Source organism: Papio anubis, chromosome 10 (assembly GCF_008728515.1).
Source record: "Papio anubis isolate 15944 chromosome 10, Panubis1.0, whole genome shotgun sequence".
NCBI classification, from domain to species: Eukaryota; Metazoa; Chordata; class Mammalia; order Primates; family Cercopithecidae; genus Papio; species Papio anubis.
Window position 1 is genome coordinate 100,602,326 of NC_044985.1, and position 21,311 is coordinate 100,623,636.

Sequence of the window (21,311 nt, forward strand, 5' to 3'; positions counted from 1 at the left end):
ATGCAACCGCAACAATGAAAAGGGTCCACATTTCCATAAAACTTTATAAAGCAGCCCACAGATATTGTCTTGTTCATTTTGATTGTCAAACAACCTGTGAAGAAGGTATTGCCATCCCCATTTTCCAGATTAGGAGAATTGACTCAGGGAGCAAATTTCCCAAGGGTGGCCATTGGCAGAATCAGGCTCAAACCTGTGTCTTTGGACTCCAGGTGGAATACTTTCTTGTTTGAACTCATGGAGGGTGACTGAGGCCATCACATAGCCAGAAAACCCTGAGATACAAACAATTATTCAGATGGTGATGGGGGTGGGGCAAATCACCAGTACGAAGCTGTTTGGATGCAGGACAACAGGGAGTGGTGGGGACTGTGTTTCAGGACTGGTGGGCCAACACCCTGCTACAGGGAGTAATCACTACTCAGCTCCAGGCGATTATTGCCAGGAAGAAATGCCAGCTTGATTTTTTTTTTTTTTTTTTTTTTGAGAGAAGCTAGAAATTCAATTGAACAAATATTTATTGGGTGTGTACTATGTATCAGACACTGGGGATAAGGCAGTGAATAAAATTGATAAAAATCTCTAGATTTTCATGTGAACTTCGCCAATTTTTAAGTGTTGGGAACTAATAGAAAGTTTAGAAAACATTGTTCAGGTCCAACAAAACACATCTGTGGGCCACATTTGGCCTGTAGGTTGTCAGTTTGTGGTATCCAAAAGTTCTGATGGACCAAATTTTTGGTTTGTTTGTTTGAGACAGAATCTTGCTCTGTTGCCCAGGCTGGAATGCAGTGGTGTGATTTTGGCTCACCGCCACCCCTACCTCCTGGGTTCAAGTAATTCTCCTGCCTCAGCCTCCCGAATAGCTGGGATTACAGGTGCCCACCACCACGGGCTAATTTTTGTATTTTTAGTAAAGATGGGGTTTCCTCAGGTTGGCCAGACTGGTCTTAAAACTTGTGACCTCAAGTGATCCACTTCCCTCAGCCTCCCAAAGTGCCAGTATTCAGGCACCTGCCACCATGCCCAGCTAATTTTTTAATTTTTTGTATTTCTAGTAGACATAGGGTTTCTCCATGTTGGCCAGGTTGGTCTCGAACTCCTGACCTCAGGTCATGGGCCTGCCTTAGCCTCCCAAGGAGCTAGAATTACAGGCATGAGACACCGTGCCCAGCCTGGACCAAATGTTTTCTGAAGAGGGGAGTAGAATGGTCCACTAGGGTCAGGGAAAAAATTGTTGGCACTTCTAATCCCATTTGTTTTTTAATCTCATCCTTTAAAAAATTTCATTTTTGTGAATGCTACATAACTGACTCATATATAGCACAGGCATATCACTTAAATATTTAAAGACATTACTTATATATATTGGGGATAAGTGATCGAAGTATTTTTATTGGTAAGGGTGTGGAGCTGAAGGGTTCAAGACCCCTGGAATAATAGGCCAGGCATGGTAGCTCACTCCTGTAATTCCAGCACTTTAGGAGGCTGAGGTGAGCGGATTGTTTAAGCCCAGGAGTTTGAGACCGGCCTGGACAATATGGTGAAACCCCATCTCTAACAAAAGAAATATAAAAATTAGCCGGGCATGGTGGCATGCACCTGTATTCCCAGCTACTCAGGAGGCTGAGGTGGGAGAATCACTTGAGCCCAGGAGAGTGAGACTGCGGTAAGCTGTGCTCACACTGCTGCACTCCAGCCTGGATGACAGAGCTAGACCCTGTCTCAAAAAAAGAAAAGAAAAGAAAAAAGAAAGACCCCTAGACCCCTGGAATGGTCTTTGAAAAGCATATATTTGTACATCACCTACCTGAGACAGGGCTAAAGCTGTAGTCTCCAGCTTGGTGCTCAAGGGACCTCAGAAAGTGTGAGACTGGGCAGTGTGTCTACAAAAAACATTGGCTCAACCCAAACCATCCCCTTTTTCTTCCACCAGAGCACTGTCCTGTGAGCAAAAACTGCAGACATCTTTGAGCGATAGAAGAGACAACTGAGCTGGGGGCCAGTTCAGTGTGGACCTACATTTCAACCACCATGATGAAGGTTTGGGGCTGTTATGGTCACATTTGCTTTTTGCTCTTTATAATACTGAGATACACTTGTGAGAATACAGCTGTGCTGGAGAAGCCAGGACTAAGAAGTAATTTAATATTCATTCTTAAGTGTCAGGAAGGTTACTATATGAAAGCAGGTGACCAGCTACTCCTCCCTGAGCTCAGACAGTGAAGACATGGGTGTAAACCTCTACGAATGAGACTCAGGTTACAGTCAAGGAAGACATAGTGAGCTTCAGCTGAGTCCTGTTCTTGGGCCTGTCTTGGACACCGTACCCCCATCTGTTAGTAGAGTGGCAACATGGTCTAGAAAGAGCACTGTACAAGGAACCCTGGAGTCCTGTAGAGACCTTTTTAACTGCCATGACCTTAGGCATGCCAGATGTGTCCGTTTCTGGATCTCATTTTCTTCTCTTTTTTGAATAAGGAAGGGCATGGTTTATGGTCTCTGAGCTTCTTCCTTCTACTTCAACCACTGGTTCTATGCTAAGTGTAAGTGTTGGAATGTAGATACTCTTGAGTGTTTTCCTAAACCGGAATCAGTTGTCTGTAACCCAGGTCAATACACTAGCTGCTGTAGCAAACAAATCTCAAAACGTACAACGGCCCATGTATGGTAGAAGTTTACTTCTTGTTCACAAAAGGTCTAAAATGTATTTCCCTAATGAGCAGGCCGTTTTCCTCCAAGTGGTGATACAGGGAAGCAGGATCTTTCCTCCTTGCGGTTCTGACATCTTAGGTACTTGACTCCAAGGTAGTCATGCTCATTTACATCGAGCTGGTGGAAGAGGAAAAAGCATAGGCAATTGAGCCTGAGAGATTTTTAAGGACCGACTAGGAGGGGTGTGCATTAATTCCGGTCCAATTCCATTGGTGAGAAATCACTCACATAGAAACACCTAAATACAGAAGAGTCTGGGCAAGGTAGTTCAGCTCTGTGCCCAGGAAAAAGAGGAAATGGATTTAGACAATAGGAAACAATCTGTGCCATAGAAAGGAGAGTTTAAAGGAGAAAGAATTATGTGAATTGAAGAAGAGTAAGATTAGGGTGATGTTAATTATATTCCTTTTTCTGAAGAGCTAGAAGTCCTCAGCTGCTGAAGGATGGCAGGACCTGGGTTTAAAAATATTTTCTGGCCCACAAGGAAGAGCCCTGGGCAAAGACTCAAGACACACTAGGTTCTGGTTTGGTTGTCTTAAACTAGCTGTGGGACTGAATATAATTTATCTGACCGTTATGTTTACAGTTTCTTCATCTGTTAATTGTAACCAAAATGCATACTCTAACTACCTAACAGAATTGTTTTAAAAGTCAGGTATAGCAACATCATGCACATTTTGAAAAAAACAAAACAATGATTAAAATGGAGAATGAGTTTAAATTGTAGATGGAGAAAATTAAGTTGGATAAGGAAAAAAGAAATAAGAACTTTCCCCATAGTGAAACAAGGAAAATTTTTAGGGAATGTGCAAATAACTTCAAGAAATCAATGGGAAACAATTTTGACAAGATTGGAAAGAAGGCTCCAACTCGAAGGGTAGCTTGCGGGGGTTGGCACAGGAGACATGGACTGTGGTTCTGGCACTACACGCAGATTGCTGTTTGACCTTGACTGAATTTCTTCCCCTCTTGGGGCTTCAGTTTCCCCTTTGCAAAACAAAAGGATTGAACTAAATAATTTTGCTAGGGTCTCATCCTCAAATGGTATACCTCTGATTGTGTACTCAATCCTGTCTGGACGCAGGGATCCCAAGGGCTTTAAGACACAGTCAACTGCCAGGTTGACATTTCAACATGGATGTCCAACAGGCATCTCCAGCCTCTCACATGCATCCAAAGCCTTAGGTTGTCTTCCTTTCCCAGAAGGTTCCTCCTGCGGTAGAGCCTTCCACACTTCAGGAAAAGGGCAGCTACCCCGGGAGTCCCTCTTTATCCCTCAGTGCCGCACACAGCCTGCATCCCATCGACCAGCACATCCTGTTGCTCCACCTTCAAATCTCACCTCCTTCCTGCCATCACCTCGCACCTGTGCTGTGCACCTGCCTCACAAGGGCTCTCCCTGAGCCCACTCTCACCGTTCACTGTATGTTCTTCACTCAGTCGTCAGGGTGAGCTCTTTATTCTTTCCTCCATTCAAAATCTCCCAGTGACTTCTCATCGCATTTGGAATAAAATCACAATCCTTGCCTTGGCCTGCCCAGGTTCTTGACCTCACCTGTAGCTCTCTCCTGCTTCTCCTGACCACCCCCACTTTGGCCGTAGCCAGTTTGGCTGCTCTTCAGCATGTGGGGCTCAGTTTGGTCTCAGGGCCATGGCGTTTGCTGTGCTTGGGGCTCTTTCCTTCCAGATCTTCTTCCAGTTCCTTCATTTGCTCCATTCCCATCTCACTTCTGAGGCCCCTTCTTTCAGGAGGCTTCCTTCTCTAGCCCCTAATCCATTGACCTCTAGCTCTCCATCCTTCTCTAGCCCCCAATCCATTGACCTCTAGCTCTCCATCCTTCTCTAGCCCCTAATCCATTGACCTCTAGCTCTCCATCCTTCTCTAGCTCCTAATCTACTGATCTCTCACCCTCACCCTGACTTATTTCTCCTTAAGGCACTTATCACTCCCTGACATTGTTTTATTTCTTTAGTTGTGTATCTTCTGTCTCTCTCCACTAAGATGTGAACTTCATCAGTGCAGAGACTTTTCCTATGTTGTGTACAACTGTATCCCTTGTGATGTCTTGTAAGCATTCAATAAATATTAACTAAATGAGTGAATGAATCAAGGAGGAGAAACTGACCATAGGGCCTCTGCAGAGCGACAAACATTCTTCCACAAATGGAGGAGAGCTTGGGACTTGGTTTTCTGGCCAGAGGTGAAGCTGGGCCATCCCCCTGCAGCCTGGAGTGGAGGCATTCGTAGAGGGCATGGGTCTCTGATACTGGGAGCCAATTGTCTCTGCCCTGAGGCTCTGATCAGATCCAGGCACTCGGAGGTTCTGTGCTTCCCTGTTTTTCCCTTTTTAGGTGGTACTTGGCTGACCTCCCAGGGAGTATAGCTGGCTTCTTCTCTAAGCCATTTGTTCTTGCTGTTAAGAAATGACTAAGCAGATTCTCCATCTCCTGGTAGCCAACTGCCAGCCTGCAAGACTTGATGCTTTTCTGAAAGAGGCCCCTTCTTTTGCTCTGTGTTCAGAGAAAGCACGAAGCAGACATCACAATTGTTGCCTCCTTTGCAATGGTCTGACTCACTTCCTCTTGGTGTGTGGCTCTAGGTTGACCCCCACAAGGAAGAGGGAGACAGAAACTGGTGTGATTCCTACCCTCAGGACTCAGTGTCCAAGTCCTGCTGGATATTACAGGATGACTGGTTGAGAATATTCAGATGGTGACCTGATAATACTGGCACCATTTTTACTGACAGATTGCTAAGTGCCAGGCACCATGCTAACCTCCCTAGGTACCTTAGCTCATTTAATTCTTGCAATTACCTTGTGAGGTAAGTACTGTGACTTTATAGGTGAGGGAATGGAAGCAAAGGACAGTTGAGGAACTTGCCCAAGGTCATATGGCTCAGCGGCGGGGGACTGCATGGAAGCACAGGACCCTGTTTTCAGTATGCTTGCCTGTCTTGTCCAGGGTGCTTCTACACAGTGCTGCACAGACAGCTCCTGAAGCTGAGTGCAGCAGGCACACAAAGAAAACCCCAAGTAATTCTTCCAAGGGTCTCTGCTTCACCCCCTTAGTTTACTTCAGGAAGACCTCTGCCAAGTTCAGTGTGAAGTTAACAAATTTAATGTGAAAAACTGGTTTAGAAGTGAACTAGCTTGTGGACTACTGGGTATAAATAAAACTAGAAAGAACTTTGCAGAATTATTTATATGTTGGCATTTATTGCAAATCATCAGGACAGTGATATATCAAACTGTCATTCCTAAGTTTAATTGACTAGGGAATATGTTTTTTTTCCCCTTAGGAGTATCTGAGGGGCTAGAGTTCCACGAACACTCTTTAGAAATTGCTGAACTGTGCAGATATACCCACTGACTGTAAAGATGCCTTGGGCATTCCTCTTTCTATTCCTTTGCCCACCCCACTTTCCCCATCTGGAATTCATCCTCTGTCCATCCATCCATCCATCCGTCCATCCATCCGTCCATCCACTAAACATCTACTGTGTTCCAGGCACTATATAAGGTGCTTTCTCCTAAGTCATCTTGTTAATTTTTGCCACAGCCCCATTCCATAGATAAAGAGGTGATAGAGACAGGAGACAGACAAGGGTCCCTGGCAAAAACCCACCTAAAACCTAAAACAGGCCTGAAGGCTGAAAAACTGGATTGCTGGTCCCAGATGAAACCCGCCCTTTCCTGACTGATTCGCTCTGAATAATGCACAGGTGGAAGCAGGTGGAGCAGGGAGGAGGAGCCTGTCATCTTCAGTTCCTACGTAGTGGCCTGGGATTCAGTCTGTAAGGTGCAGGCCTGCTAGCAGGACTCTCTCTCGCTGTGCTGGGAGTTCCTCTTTCCTTTTTCCCTCTTCACCCAATAATCCCTTCCCCGTGTCTCACCCTACAATGTGTCTGTGTGCCTAAATTTTCCTGGTAGTATGAAAAGAACCTGTTTTTCCGGCAGCAGAGACAGCATATCAACAAACCACAAAGCTGGACAGTGAAAGGTCTGGGATTAGAACCCAAATTTCCCAATCCAGATTCCAGATTTTTTTTTCTTCTATTCTTCAGTGTTTTCTCCTGTAGTTGCTTATTCATATTTTCTCCATTTGTCAAAATCCCAACTCAAACTTTGTTTCCTTCAGAAATTCATGTTTCTCTTTCTTCCTACCTGCTCTGCACAGAGAACTCCCTCCATCTTCTAAACCTCCTCCAGACCATCTCTATCTAGATTTGGCACCCACTTCATCAGGTTCCCGGTTAAGAAGTGAGTGTGTGTATGTCTGGGGGCGGGGGGTGTGAGTGTGGGTGTGGGTGTCTTGGATCTCCAGTGGTGTGTAAGCCAAGCACTTGGCACACATCATCTTTACCTGGCACATCAGCCTTGTGAGAGAGGCACCATTACACTCATTTTGTAGATGACGGAACTGATGCATGATGAGATTGAGCCACTCGCCCAACATCACAAAGCATCAGTGATGAAGTTAGGATTTGAGCCTCAGTCTTCTGGCCTCAGAATCTACATTCCTTCCACTATTCTATGCTGAACTCCTTGTTGAACCCCTAGTTTCATAGCTGAGAAACTGAGGCCCATGGAGGGACACTTCAGAAAAGGGCAAAAAAAGCTAACCCCAAATCCCACAGCTGTGAATAGCCGTGCTAAGACCACATGCAAAGGCTCACATTCGGGAACCTTTCTTCCCCAGCAGGCTGCTTCCCCAGGTCTAATGCAGGTCCCAGCTATTGCTGCCAGTCAGTTCCTGTTACCTGGATGCCATGGAAATTGTACCTTGTAGCTCTTGATACAGCAGGAGCCTGGTAGCTGCTCCCTGGGGGAGAGCCAAGGAAGGTCAGAGTACTAGCCTGCAGACCCAGCACCTAAAATAAACCAGGCAGCAACCCCAGTGGAAACCAGGCAGCAACCCAAGAGCGTGACATAACCTTCCCACAGCTCAGAGCTGGAGGCGGCTTCCAGCTCCAAGGTTCCCTGGGTACAGTGCCTAACAGAGCGCATGTGCACTTCAGGGCTGCGACTTCTTCCTTTTATTTTAAAGAAAATGAGTTTGTTTTACTCTGGTTCTAGAACTGAGGGCTGGCAGGAATTGAAGGAGCTAAGAGCCAGGAGACCCTTGGACCATGGTGGGGAAGGCGCAAGGATTAGGCTTCAGATTGGTTTCCAAATTCGAATGTTCATCAGAATCACTGAAAGAACTTTCAAAAATGATCTGGGTTTCATTCCAGACCTACAGAATCAGAATATCTGGGGACAGGGCCTGGGAATCGGTATTTGAATGTGTTCTCCTGGTGAGTCTCTTCTGGTTCAGGTTTGTGAACTACCTTCCCAAATATGCCTCTTCATGGCTATCTCCATTTGCTGGTAGTCCACCAGATCTCCATCTGCCATCCTCAACTCACACTTAGTACACTTTTTTTTTTTTTCACCTGTGAAATTTAAATTCTATATTGTCCATGTCCATAGCTTTGAGGGCTGGTGTGATAACAGCACTTAATGGGGGTTTCTGTTATTTTTTTTTGGCAGATTTTAGGTTTTCTCTTTAAATGGAAGTTTAGGAGGGGTCTGTTCTGCCAGAGGAATAAGTCCCCTGAGAAGTCACTTTTGAAAATTTGATTGTTTTAGAAGTCTGTCTCTGAGGCCTTTAGTGTCCAAAGCAGTCCGTGAAAGTCAGAGGTTGCCATGGGAATGGCAGCTGCCAGCAGACACACTATTGTGTTTAGATTCTTGTACTAATAACACCCTCCCCAGCAGCCAGAAATACCTGTTGAAAGAGGAGAGGTTCTTTTCTTCTTATTCAAGAAGAGTTTGGAAAGTTACTTTCCTCTGCCTTGAAGAGGGTCAGGGGTTTGTGGTTAGGTGGACAAGTGACTGTTTTTTTTCTCCTCTTGCCCAAGGTGCAGCAAGAGAACTCAGTCGGAACCTCGGACCCTCCTAGCCTATCTAAGGGGGAGAAAAGCCACACTGGCCGTGGGGAGACCCTGGATGAATGTTGACACCAAGCCGACCTGAATTCCAGGCTCACATTCTAGATGTGTGTTCTCCCCTGGGTAGGAGTCACTTCCAAGGATTCTGGGGAGATTGTTAGCAGCCTACTTTCCACTTCAGTGGAAAGAGCATTGGGTTCCATGTATCTCCTAGCTGCATGACAGGGCAAGAAAAGGAAAAAGAGGAGAGGACTAGTTTTAGTTGAATATTATACCTACCACAAGTTAGGTGTTGTGTTAGGTGCAGGGAAATAAAAATCGCTAAGATTTTGTACTTGCAGGGAGTTCACTGTCTCGAGGCAAGCGTGGAATCAGAGATGGCAAGTGGTGGTCATTTTGTTTGCTGACTGGGGAGGAAGGGATGGATGTCATTTGCTATGTCTGGATCTAAATAAACAATACCACGATTTCCACTGCTCAGAGCTGTATGTGGTGCCCTGTGAATGGTGCAGATGAGACATCCAAAGACAGCATTGTTCATACTGGCTCAGGATGGATGAGGTACCGAAGGAGGCCAGATTGGAGGAGCCAGTCTGGGCAGGGCAAGGTAAGGGGTCCTTCTGTGAACTCAAGAGAAGTTTCCTGTTCTGCGTCCTTTCTCAAAGCCCCGGTAGAGTGCTAGCCCTTAGGAACATTATAAAGTGCACCCAGTTTTTCTTCGGAGAAATTCCACTTTTTGAGTCCTTTACCCTTTTAAGAATATTTCTTCCCTTGTTTCTCCTTATCCTTGATCAGGTCCCTTTTTCAGGGAGAGAAATTGTCCAACAATTTATACTGCTAAGGGTAATTTAAACCACTCTAGAAAGGCTTCAATTTGAAAGAAAGAGCCATGAGGTGATGGATATGTTAATTAGCTTGATTTAATGACTCCACATTTTATTAATAAATCATAACACTACTTTGTGCTCATATATAGATACAATTACAAGTTGTCAATTTGCAATAAAATAAAAATAAACAAAAATAAAAAAGGAAGAGCCGAGAGACCAATGCTTAACTCCACACAGTTAACATTGGGGATCTAGACCACATGTACCTAACTGGGGAGATTCTTTAGGCCAGGGATTGGCAAACTTTTACTGTAAAGGACTAGATAGCAAATGCATTCAGCTTTGTGGGTGATGCAGTCTCTGTTGCAACTGCTCAGCTCTGTTGCTGTTCTGCAAAAGCAGCCACGGACGATACCAATAAGTGAATGGGAGTGGTGTGTTCCAATAAACCTTTATTTATAGATACCAAAATTAGAATTTCATGTATTTCATGTGTCATAAAATATTATTTTTCTTTGCATTTTTTCCAGCCATTAAAAATGTGAAAAGGAGTCTTAGCTCATGGACTGTACAAAAACAGAATTCCATGGGCCAGTTTGTTAACCTTTGCCTTCCTATCACCTCTTCTATCACATTATAAGATGAGCGGTGGTGTGGGGTGAGGTCACTCTGCCTACAGATTCTTTTTGTATGGCCTAATAGTTTATCTATTTCTTTTTTTTGAGATGGGGTCTCGCTCTGTCATCCAGGCTGGAGTGCAGTGAGTGGTGTGATCTTGGTTCCCTGCAGCCTCTGCCTCCCAGGTTCAAGTGATTCTCCCACCTCAGCCTCCCTAGTAGCTGGGATTACAGGCACGCACCATTGTGCCCAGCTACTTTTTTTTTTCTTCTGTTTTTGTAGAGACAGGGTTTCACCATGTTGGCCAGGCTGGTCTTGAACCCCTGACCTCAGGTGATCCACTCACCTTGACCTCCTAAAGTGCTTGGATTACAGGCATGAGCCACCGCGCCCGGCCTACCCATTTCTTTAGTCAAATGCGGAGGACCTACTGTGTGTTAGGGGCTGCTCCAGGTACTGGGAATTCAGAAGTGAATGAGACAAGTGCCTGCCTTCGAGTAACTTATGTTCCCCTGGCCATGGCAGGAAGATTTAAGGAGTGGAGACAAGATGTGGGTTTTGGTCTGAGTCTTTGCTCCCCTGGACTTGGGTCTCTTTTAGAGACTGGTTGTTCTTGGGGGCTAGGCTGGTTTGCATCATTTGCTGTGGATCCTGAACACAGGTCCCGTAGTAATCAGCTGCAGGAGAGCTGTGTGACATGCTTGGAACCAATGCCCTGGGATAACTTTAGTGTTCTGAATTTCCAACTAAAAGTGCAGCCAAAAAATAAAAATGAGTAAAATAGCATAAAACCCAAGACCTTTAGGGCTCAGTGTATTCTGGCACAGCATTCCAGTGGGATTCTGGGATGGTTTTCAAGAGCCGTGGCTTCTCTTGACTTTCCCATGGCCTATTCCAAGACAACCACTGATCTGCAGATGTTCCCCCAGGACTGGGGCATGGCAGAGGCCCATTGCAACAGCAGCTACTGCTGCTGCCAGGGCCAGAGGTCAGTACTCATGTGGTCTCTGGCAATGGCTGTCCTCCTCCAGCTCCCACCCGTTCCCAGGCAGGTGATAGAGAAGCCCTGTGGATTCCTCCTTTGAGACCAACAGGTCCCTCCATGATGTAGGGAAACAGATGTGGCTGCATTGAGACAGAGGAGGGGCTCTCCAGTGAGTAGGAAATTGCTCCCAGCCCATGGGCCTCATGATTTACAGGGCATCTGCCTCACATCTGGTCCCTTTGTTGTGTGCTACGGGGATGTGGGGGTGAGGGTGAGGTGGCGAATTGAGCCTGGAGGAAAGAGGACAGAAAGATAAGGGAGGTGGTATGGTTCCTGCTTCCAAGTTCTGCAAAGTCTGGCGAGGTGGAAATTACGTGAAGTAGCTCGGGCATCCCAGGGAGCAACACTTTTGTTCTCCTTTAAAATTCAAACTGCTGTAATCACCAATGATCTTGCTGTCCCCTAAGTTCCTTGTGTAGACAATGAGAAACTTCACTACCTGATCACCTGATTGCAAAGGTTTTTTTCTGCTGTCAGAGTCTAAAGTTTGAAGCATCCTGCCTTCTTTTCCTGGGCTCTCCCATCTTTTCCATATCCACCTCATCTCTCTTCTACTTCTGCCTCTTCTGCTGTGATCTGGCTTAGAGATGCTCAGCATCTACCCAGAGCTCATCTGGGAGTGCCATCCCAGGCCAGGTTCTCAGGGAATGGGGACGGACAGTGTGGAAATGTGGAGGGAGAGGGGAATCTGCCCTTGACCAGCTGGATTTCATTGGAAGCCTCCTCTATGTGGCACCTTGCTCCTAGCCAGACTTCCTTTAGCCACTTTAAATGTGTATTTTTAGGGCTTATTCATAAATATCACATGTTACACATGCATTCATTCAGCAAACATTTGTTGAGTGCCTATCATACACCAAACACAATGGTGGGGATAAAAAAATGTGGGTGAAATAGACCCAGAATGTTGGTCCTATTTCATGCCTCCAAGGTCACTCCACTCTCTTATTTTGTGGTTGAAGATTCTGAGGCTCAACGTGGGACAGTGACTTATTTAAGGTGACGTCATTAAGGGTAGAGCCAAGACAGGAACACAGGACATTTTAATCTAGGTGAGACCAGACAGCTGAAATTGTATTTCCATACATATATTTAGCATTTAAAATGTACAGAGTATGTCACCATAGACATACTCTGTATGTCCATCTCCATGGTGACAGGAGGCAGGCATGGTTATTATTATTCACATAATTATGAAGAGCCTCCATGAGGTTATTCATTTTTCAGATGAAGAAACTGAGGTTCACGAGGTTACACATTTGAATAAAAGTCACACGGCCGGAGGTAGCAGAAATGGGAGAAGGACTTGGGTCTTCTGATTCCCAATCACCTGTAACATCGATCTCCTCACCTGCACCAACAACTTCTCATAGAAGAGCTGTCTCTCTCCTCTGTGGCTTCCTGGTGGCCTGTGGTCAAAGATGACTGAGAAGAGACCCCAGACCATCTCGGTAGTATGCTGCAGTACCATCAGGATACAGGAAAGAGGCAGAAACTCAGAGACCATTAGGAGAGGGGCGAAAGAAAAAAACCAGGAAAGACTGGCTGACATAGAGAGAGGTGAAGGGTACTGGAGAAATGGGAGAAGAAAGCAGCATAAGACTGGTCTGGTAAGAAAGAATGGAGCTTTGCGATAATTTTGACACCCTTCAACATAAAAGCTAGCTGTCATGGTAAGGGAGGTGTTGATACACACAATGCAACTTGGACCACTGATGGGCAAGGGAGTTATAAATCCCATCTGTGATTTGATTAGGGCTGGCGATCCACAGTGTTCGACTGCCTGACGTCATCCTTGAATTCCTTAAATTCCTATCAGCCTTCTGATTGGATTCCTCCTCACTAACCCCTCTCCCACTGGAAACAAGAAATGAGAGCCTTGTGGCTGGCTTCTAGAATTCCTTAGAATTCCCTGAGGTTCCCTCATGAACCTCAGTTTCTTCATCTGATAAATGAATAACCACATAGAGGCTCTTTATAATTATGTGAAGAATAACAATCATGCTTGCCTCCTGTTACCATGGAGGTGGAGATGGACATACTCTGTACATTTCTCTGCATTGAGGAGAGTTGGTAAAAGAGAAGAAAACAACTTCAGTCTCTCTTGATTGTCTTTTAAATGATCTCTTTCAAGTTTAGGGGGATCCCTATGGTGTTAGACCTCCCAGAATTGATGCTACTATTATAACCCATCCATTAAATCATTTTTTTTCTTTTTATCAGTTTTCTTTCTTTTTTTTTTTTAGACAGGGTCTCACTCTGTTGCCTAGGCTGGAGTGGAGTGGCACAATCACTGCTCACTGTAGCCTTGACATCCTGGGCTTAAGCCATCCTCTGCCTCAACCTCCTGAGTGGCTGGGACTACAGGCACATGCCACCATGCCAACTAATTTATTTTTATTTTCTTGTAGAGATGGGATCTTGCTCTGTTGACCAGACTGGATATGTGATCCAATTTTCTATCAATAAGTCAGCGAATATGTAATGAACAGCTTCTATGCAGCCATTTTTATATCAGCTGCTTTGGGGGATACAGAAGGAACGTATTTGAGAGACTTTTAAACTAGCTTATGAATCCCTTGGAGCAAGACTAATGTCACAGCTAAATGTAATTACTCACTTATTTGCTTGGTAGACCATTGGGGCTCTGGAAATTTAGCATCATCCTGTCGGTGGCTCTGTGCTATGTAGAGAGATTATGAGTTATTCACCCATTTGACAAATATTTATTGAACACATACTGTCTGCTAGATATGGTAATGAAATAGTGGTTCAAGTATTCATGGCTTCTAACCTCAGAGAGCCCATGTTTAGTGAAGGGAGAGAAGTAGCAGTCACTAACAGAATAAGTCATTTATGAGACACATCAGAAAGGGAGCAAGAAGTGTGAGTAACACAATGACATTCAGGGTGGTGGGGACCCGGGGTATGTATGTAGGGTGGGAAAGGAAGGCCCTAAAGTGGGCTGGGGCCTGAAGTTTGACAATGACCAGCCGCAGGGGATGTGAGCGTATGGGTGAGGGAGACAGAATATTCTAGAGAGAAGACAAAACTACCCCAAAATTTAGTGGCTTAGAACATAAAGGTATTATTATTTCCCACAGCCCTGTGGATTGATTGGCCTCTTCTGGGTGTCAGTTCCCACTGGAGTCTCTCACGCAGCGGTAGTCAGACAGCTGCTGGGGCTGGAGTCATCAGAAGGCTGGACTTGGCTGAGTGGATATTCAAGATAGTTCCTTCACTCCCATGCCTGGCCCTTGGGTTAGGCTGGCTGGAATAGCTGGAGGTTGCTATCAATGCTTTCTCTCCATGTAGCTTCTCCACATGGCTAGTTTGGGCTTCCTAATGGCATGGAGGGCTCGGGATGGTTGAACTTCTTCTATGGAGCCTGGCTTTGTCCAGAGTGAGCAGGGAGGAGGAAACCACTTGTCTTTCTAAAGACTAGACCTAGGCTGGGCTAGTATCACTTCTGCAGTATCCTCTTGATCAAGGAAGTCACAGTCCAGCTCAGACTGTAGGACATGGAGAATTAGACTCCACTTCTCAAAGGGAAAATGGCTGGTGTCTTCAAGGAAGGAAGGGATGGTGACCATCTTGGAGACAAGCTAAGGCTTTGAGATCAAAAAGTCTTGGTGCGTCAGAGGACCAGAAAGCCAGCCAGTGCTGCTGGAGCACAGGAAGGTGGCACAAGATGAGGCAGGAAGGATGGACAGAGTGGTGTCCTCATAGGTAAATTGTGGTAGGGAATTTTGATTATTTATTTATTATCATTATTACTTTGAAATGGGATCTCTCTCTGTCACCCAGCCTGGAGTGCAATGGCACAATCATGGCTCACTGCAGCCTCAACTTCCCTGGGCTCAAGTGATCCTCCTACCTCAGCCTCCTGAGTAGCTGGGACTACCAGCGCATGACACCACGCATGTCTAAGTTTTCTATTTTTTGTAGAGGTGGGGTCTTCCTGTGTTGCCCAGGCTGGTCTCAAACTCTTGGGCTCAAGCTATCAATCAGCCTGCCTTGGCCTCCCAAAGTGCTGGGATTACAGTTGTGAGTCACCATGCCCGGCTAGATTTTTTTGTTTTTTAAGTCACACAAAAGCTTTAGGTTTCCTTCTTTCCAAGGGCTGATAGCCATAAGGAGTCTTCTTTCTTTCTGTTCCAGTCCATCTTCATTTGCTGCCCATAAGTTATCCTAGAGCCCAGTGCTGGTCGCACGCTCTCTAGCCCCCACACCTTCAGTGAGTTTCCATTGCTTCCAGAACCAGGCACAGATTGCCCAGCCTGGTTTCAAGAGTGCTCTACCACATTGTGCAGTTAAACATCTTTGGTCACATTTTTGCCCAACCTGTCAAATTGGATCCCTTGCTCCCCCTCATCCCTCCACCAAGAGGTGCCTTTGTCTCCCTGCCTCCACACCTGGTCACATCAGTCACTTGCCCTTCTGTGGCCCCATCTCCCCTTGTCAAAATCCTGCCTTTCCTTCACAGCTTATCTCCAATGTCACTTCCTCAAACTGAGCGAGCCCTCTACTGCTCAGAAACCTAGTTCTTCCTGATTTAAAGCAGAGCTGATGCTTCGGAAGGTGCAGTCACATCTGTATGTGTCTTACTCTCACTTTCACAGGTCTCCTCCCCATTGACTCTAGGTCTTCAGGGACAGAAAGCATGCCAGCCTTGCTTCTTCTGCCCCATGGCTCCATGCCTCACACACAGCAATCATTCAGTCGATGCCTGTCAAATTCAGCAGCAGTTTTTCTGGGCCACCAGCCTCCAATTGTCTCTTTCTTTTCCCATGGCAAATTGCAGCATTCAGCTCCCAGCAACTCCTGATTTGCAGCCCCAAGGTTCCTGGCAGGTCTCTCCTGCAGGACCATGGAGCTGCCGTTCCCAGACGGCCAGGCCTGCACAGGCCAGAGCTGGGTCCCAGGGAGATGGAGTGCTTCTGGTTCTGCAGACTTCCCTGGCTCCTCTCTCTCCAGCTGCCTTGCACTTGTTTTCCTTGGCAGGAGGAAGCCCTCAGTCACCACTTCATCTTCCATTTATAGGCATGTATGCATCTTTGTTATTCTTTTCATAAAATGACAGTGTTCTCAACTCAGAAAAGAAGAAAAGAGGGTTGAGGACCATGCAAAGCAAAGAAGGCATTTTATATAAGGCCTCCAGCTTCCTGCAATATTTCTGTCCGTATTGGAGAACGGAGGGCATTCTTTCTGCCTCCACTGCCCTCTCTTCTGTGACTTAGCCTGTCCCACTAACTTCTCACACTTTGATGATGGGCTACTATGGGCTCCTGGTGTGAGTCCATGCCTACACTGTCGTTCGGTCCTTTATCTGACACCAGAATACCCTGAGGTCCAGAGTGAAGCTTTGTGAGCTCAAATGTGTTGTTTTTATTGTTGTTTGGTTTGTTCGCTTGTTTGGGTTCTCGTTTTTTGTTGTTGTTGTTGTTGGGGACAGGGTCTCCCAGTCACCTAGGCTGGAATGCAGTGGGAGGATCTTGGCTCAATGCAACCTCAACTTTCCAAGCTCAAGGATCCTCTCACCTCACCTCCCAAGTAGCTGGGATTATAGGCATACATCACCATGCCTGGCTAATTTTTATTTATTTTTTATTTTTTGTAGAGATAAGGATCTCATTATGTCTGACCTTGAACTCCTGGGCTCAAGTGATCCTCCTGCCTTGACCTCCCAAAGTGCTGGGATTGCAGGTGTGAGCCACCACGCTTGGCTGAGAGCTCTAATTTGTCCATTGGTCAAGCTATACGTGAGTGCAAAAAGGAAGAATAACAACAGCAAAGATTTATGTGGTGCCCTCTGTATTAGACAGTGTTTTAAGGAGTCTATAAACAGTAGGTCATGTAATCCTCACAGTGACCCTATGAAGTTGTACTATTATTATCCCCATTTTGCAGATTCAGGAACTGAGGCAAATAGAGGTTACCTCATCTTCTCTTGGTCACACCAATAGTCAGTAGCAGAGCTGGGATCTGAGTCCAGGAAGGCTTGCTTCAGAGTCTGCATCTCTGACCTCTGGCCATGCTGCCTTAATTGGCCATCAAACTGAGACGTTTAACCTAGCAGGGTCACTTAGTCCTTCTTATATACCCAAGTGTGCTGGAGAAGACAGTGTGTCTGAGGGTTGTAGGCAAGAGCCCGCACAGGTTTGAACTAATTCTTGGCACAGGTAAATCAATTAGATTCATATTCTGACTTTCCCACAGATTTATGATTCTTAGTTTAGGGTTTTGTGCCTATTTGGAGGGATAGATCAGCAAAGGGATTTGTTGGTGTATCCAAGAGCAACCTGCTTCTTTTGGCTCCAGTCCATATCCTGGGAATTCACTAAGTAACTAATGAATTCATTTTCTTCTCTCCTTCCTTAATTCATCAAACTCTGATCCCGTGCCTTGTGTGTGCAAAGCACCATATGGCACAAGGACAGGTGCAGAAAAAGAACACTAAATGAAACAGACACCATCTCTGCCTTCAGGCTGTGAGTATGTGTGCACATGCACATACTCACAAGGAAACCTGAGACTCTACCTGTAACTGTCTGCGTATTCTTTTGGGTCATCTTTTAGTATTCTCTGGAGTGCCATATGTGCTGCATTTCACTGGTTTCCTGGAGTCTAGAATGCCCACATACAAACATTTTCATAAGGAAGCCCACTGGAGCACAGATGTCACAAGCCAGTGGCTCTCCTAGCAGTCCAAAGTGGATAGCCTAGTGACGGTAGATTCCTGCCCCGGACTCTGCATGGGACTCTGTTCAGCTAAGTTAAGGTGCAGACTGGATTAGCTTCCCAGGGCTGCTGGGCAAATTATCACAGACTTGCTGGTTTAAAACAGAAATGTATTCTCTTAGTTCTGAAGGCCAGTGGCCAGTGGTTTGAAATCAAGATATCAGCAGGGTTGGTTCCTTCGGGAAGACTTTGAGGGCAACTCTCTTCCATGCCTCTCTCTTGGCTTCTGGGGCTGTTGGGAGCCATTGGCTTGTAGATGAATCACTCCAATCTGTGCTTCATCTTCACACAGACTTCTCTCTGTGTCTCAAATCTGTGTTGGCCTTTCTCTCAATGATCAGTCATTGGGTTTAGGGTACACCCTGAATCCTAGTAGACATCATCTTGATCCTTAATTATCTGCAAAGACCATATTTTCAAATAAGGTCACATTCATAGGTTCTGGGCTTTAGGATGTGGGTCTGTCATTTTTAGGGCCACTATTCAGCCTACTCCACAGACAGAATCCTTCTCAACTCAGTGTTCCTGACGGGTGCTACCAATTTGGCAGTATTGTTATAGAAATTAAAATCTATTTGTATCCCTAGGGTAGTACCCATTTATTTCCATCTCCATGTGTGTGCACATATGTATAAGAATAAGGAATCCTTAGTGTTTATTTTTTTGTTTGTTTGTTTTTGCCTGGAAGCATGTTTGAAGTGGAATGCAAGAATGTTGCACTGACTGATAAAGTATGTATCAGTCAGGTTCCAGAGTTCAACTCAAATGGTTCAAGTGAAAACAAAAAGAAAAAGATGAAAAAAACAACAAAGCACTACTTTCAAAGGTGTGGACAGGTTTAAAGAAACCAATAAGAAATGCCAAGGCACCTAGAGATTAGCAACAATGGAACGCCATGGACACACTTTGGCCTTAGAGGGGAAGGGGAGGGATCAGTGTTACAAGAATCCCAGTGAGAGCTGGAATTGTAGAGGAGGTGCTGCCCGGTTTTAGAGGAACAGACACTACTGAAATGTGGCCCAAAGTAGGAATGGAGAAAGAAAGACACTCCAAATGTCTTTCCTCCCAACTCCTCATCTCAAGCTGATGTCTTCTGTTGGCCAAACCAAACCAGAGCCAGTTGGCAAGAGTGCCCTGGTACAGAGTTCATAGAGATAGGTTCTAGGAGCACCCCTGGGCCCAAGAAGAGCAGAGTTGGGTCTGTAGTAAGAACTAACCAGCATAGGTCTGTATGTGGATTCCGGGAGCCCGGGGACACATCCGCTTCATATACAGTCGTGGGATCTTGGAAGTGGACCATCAGTTAGAGATGATCTATTCTAACATTTCATTTTCCAGATGAGGAATTGGGTTCCAAAGAGGATAAGTGTCTATGTGTGTGCATGGGCACACTTGTCTGGGTGGGGTGTGACTTTCTGTCATCATCCAGAGGTCCAGGAAGGGTGGGTAGTATGGCTATTATTCACTTTAAAGCCCTGAGGTTCTGAACTTGAAGAACCTCTTTGTATCTGTAGCAGATTCTTATTGGTTATGTTCCCAGTATCCATTTTGCCTTCCTTTTCCCCAGAGGCCTCCAGTTTTATTTGGGAATTCAAGTGGTTCAGGGAAGCTTCTTTTGCTGTTGGCTCAGTGGGGAGCTCAGTCAGATGGCATATCCAGTCTCCAATAATGATGACCTCTGGGTGGTTTAAGCTAGTCACGTCCCAGTGAACTTCATGACTTTTGTTGTGAATGCTGGAGCAAAGAAGCTCCTACATTCCTTCTCCATGTGAACGAGGAAGCTCATAGCCTTGGGGGCTGCTGGCAGCTATCTGAAGAACAGTAGGGGAACCAGTGTTAAGATGAAGTTGAAGTTAGAACAGAGATAAAGGAAGAGAAAAAATTCCAAGTGAAACTATTGAAGCCGGCATACCTTTCATCTTTTAAAATTAGGTGAGCTAATAAGCCCCTTTTAAAGTTTAAGCTATTTGAGTCAGGTTTTTTTTCTTTTTTACACGCAGTCGAAAGAGTCAGCAGGTAGGTGCACTGCCTCTCTGGCACGCACTCTTCTGAACTTGAATGAATCACCCAGCCTTTTAGATTCCTTTCACAGATGCAGGTGTAGTAAAAAAATAATTAAAATGCGTTAAAAAAGTTAATTCTTTTTCTCTACCTCATTTTCCCCTTCTGGAGAACACAAGGACTATTATCACAGCTGCCAGGACCTGCTCATTATTACATTGGGCTGCACGGATGAGTGTTCTCAAGAGAACAGAACCAGAAGGCAATAGAGGGAGAGATTCTGTATTTAAATTTCACTAGTGGTTTTCCTTTGCCATGCTTTCTGTCTTTAAGAAAACAGGCACTCTCCCCTCGTACTGTCTCTTAGAGGTTGGGGGCCCTCTAAGGAAGGATTGGGGGTGTTGAAGAGAAGTCTATGAGGACAGGTTTGTAGAATGTGGGTGCAGATGTGTTAGGAGAGGTAGAAATCTTTCAGGGATTTCTCTCTATTTTATAGAAATATAAACTGAGGCTTAATGCTGGGAACCTGCTCCTTGTCACCCAGGCAATCCGGCGGCATTACAGAGAGTTGAACTCCAGAGCGCTTGCTCCCAAACCAGTCCCCACCCTCCAGATGGTCCATTTGCCTCCTCCTCAGGCCTGTGAATTGCTTCCCCTGGAACCAGACCGGATATTCTGGAGAAAGCACCAGGTCAGCATTCTATGCCGAAGACCCCGGTCTCCGGAGATGCCATTTGCTGAACTTACTGTGCTGGGCTGATTTGGGGCCCAGGTGTTGTCCGAAGTCAGGTGACAGGCTTTGAGAGCCTCTTGGAGCTTCCTTTGGGGGAACATGGAAGAACATATGACATGAGTCTCCTAAAAGTTGAAGAGGAGACTGAGGGCTGAGAGCTGAGGTGTGCAGTTAGCAGCAGCCTGTGAATGTCTGTGTCACGGAGAAATTCACAGACTGCAGCGGCATCCCTTCCTTTTGTCTTTAGCTTCTGAAGTTCCACTAAAGTCCTGGGCTGGGCCATGGAGCTGGACCTCTTTCCCTAGGAAGATTTTCTTTTCCACTGCAGGATTGGAAAGAGCAGGGATGACAGAGCCCAAGTAGAGGCCAGGGGGCCTGGAAGGAAAGGGCACATGAAAGGGGAGAAAAAGGGTAGGAGGGGACATAGGAAAAGATTTAGGATGTTGTGTCAAGAGGCTTATAAAGTTTGAGAGCTGGAAGAGATATTTAGAGCTATCTGTCACATTCCTCATTTCACAGGAAAGGAGCTGTCAGATTCTCAGAGAGGGAAAAGTACTAGCCTAAGGGTTCGTCGTAAACTATTGGTGGAGGTGAGACTGGAACCCAGGTCCTTTCACTTCCAAATTGAACTTATTCATTATCTGTTGCGGTGCAAGCAATTAACCCCAAAATTAGTGATTTTAAAACCATAAA

General features: G+C 45.6%; 2 long non-coding RNA genes across 6 annotated transcripts in view; one reads left to right on the top strand and one right to left on the bottom strand.

Annotated features, from left to right (window-relative positions):
• LOC110740987 overlaps positions 1-21,311 on the top strand; it is a 403,323-nt gene that overhangs the window by 4,410 nt on the left and 377,602 nt on the right. For 3 of the 4 annotated variants that reach the window (XR_002516439.2, XR_002516438.2, XR_002516440.2), the window contains exon 2: positions 1,937-2,043. This is a non-coding gene — a long non-coding RNA (uncharacterized LOC110740987). Of the gene's footprint in view, positions 1-1,936; positions 2,044-8,620; positions 9,126-21,311 lie in introns of those variants that run through there. The other variant, XR_004176719.1, reaches the window with a different exon arrangement.
• LOC116269243 lies at positions 12,514-20,712 on the bottom strand. 2 transcript variants are annotated; one of them, XR_004176722.1, is made up of 3 exons: positions 20,633-20,712; positions 13,764-13,826; positions 12,514-12,602 (listed from the first exon to the last, which is right to left on the bottom strand). It is a non-coding gene; the product is annotated as an uncharacterized LOC116269243 (long non-coding RNA). The 2 variants fall into 2 exon arrangements; XR_004176721.1 differs by lacking the exon at positions 20,633-20,712 and adding an exon at positions 19,102-19,175.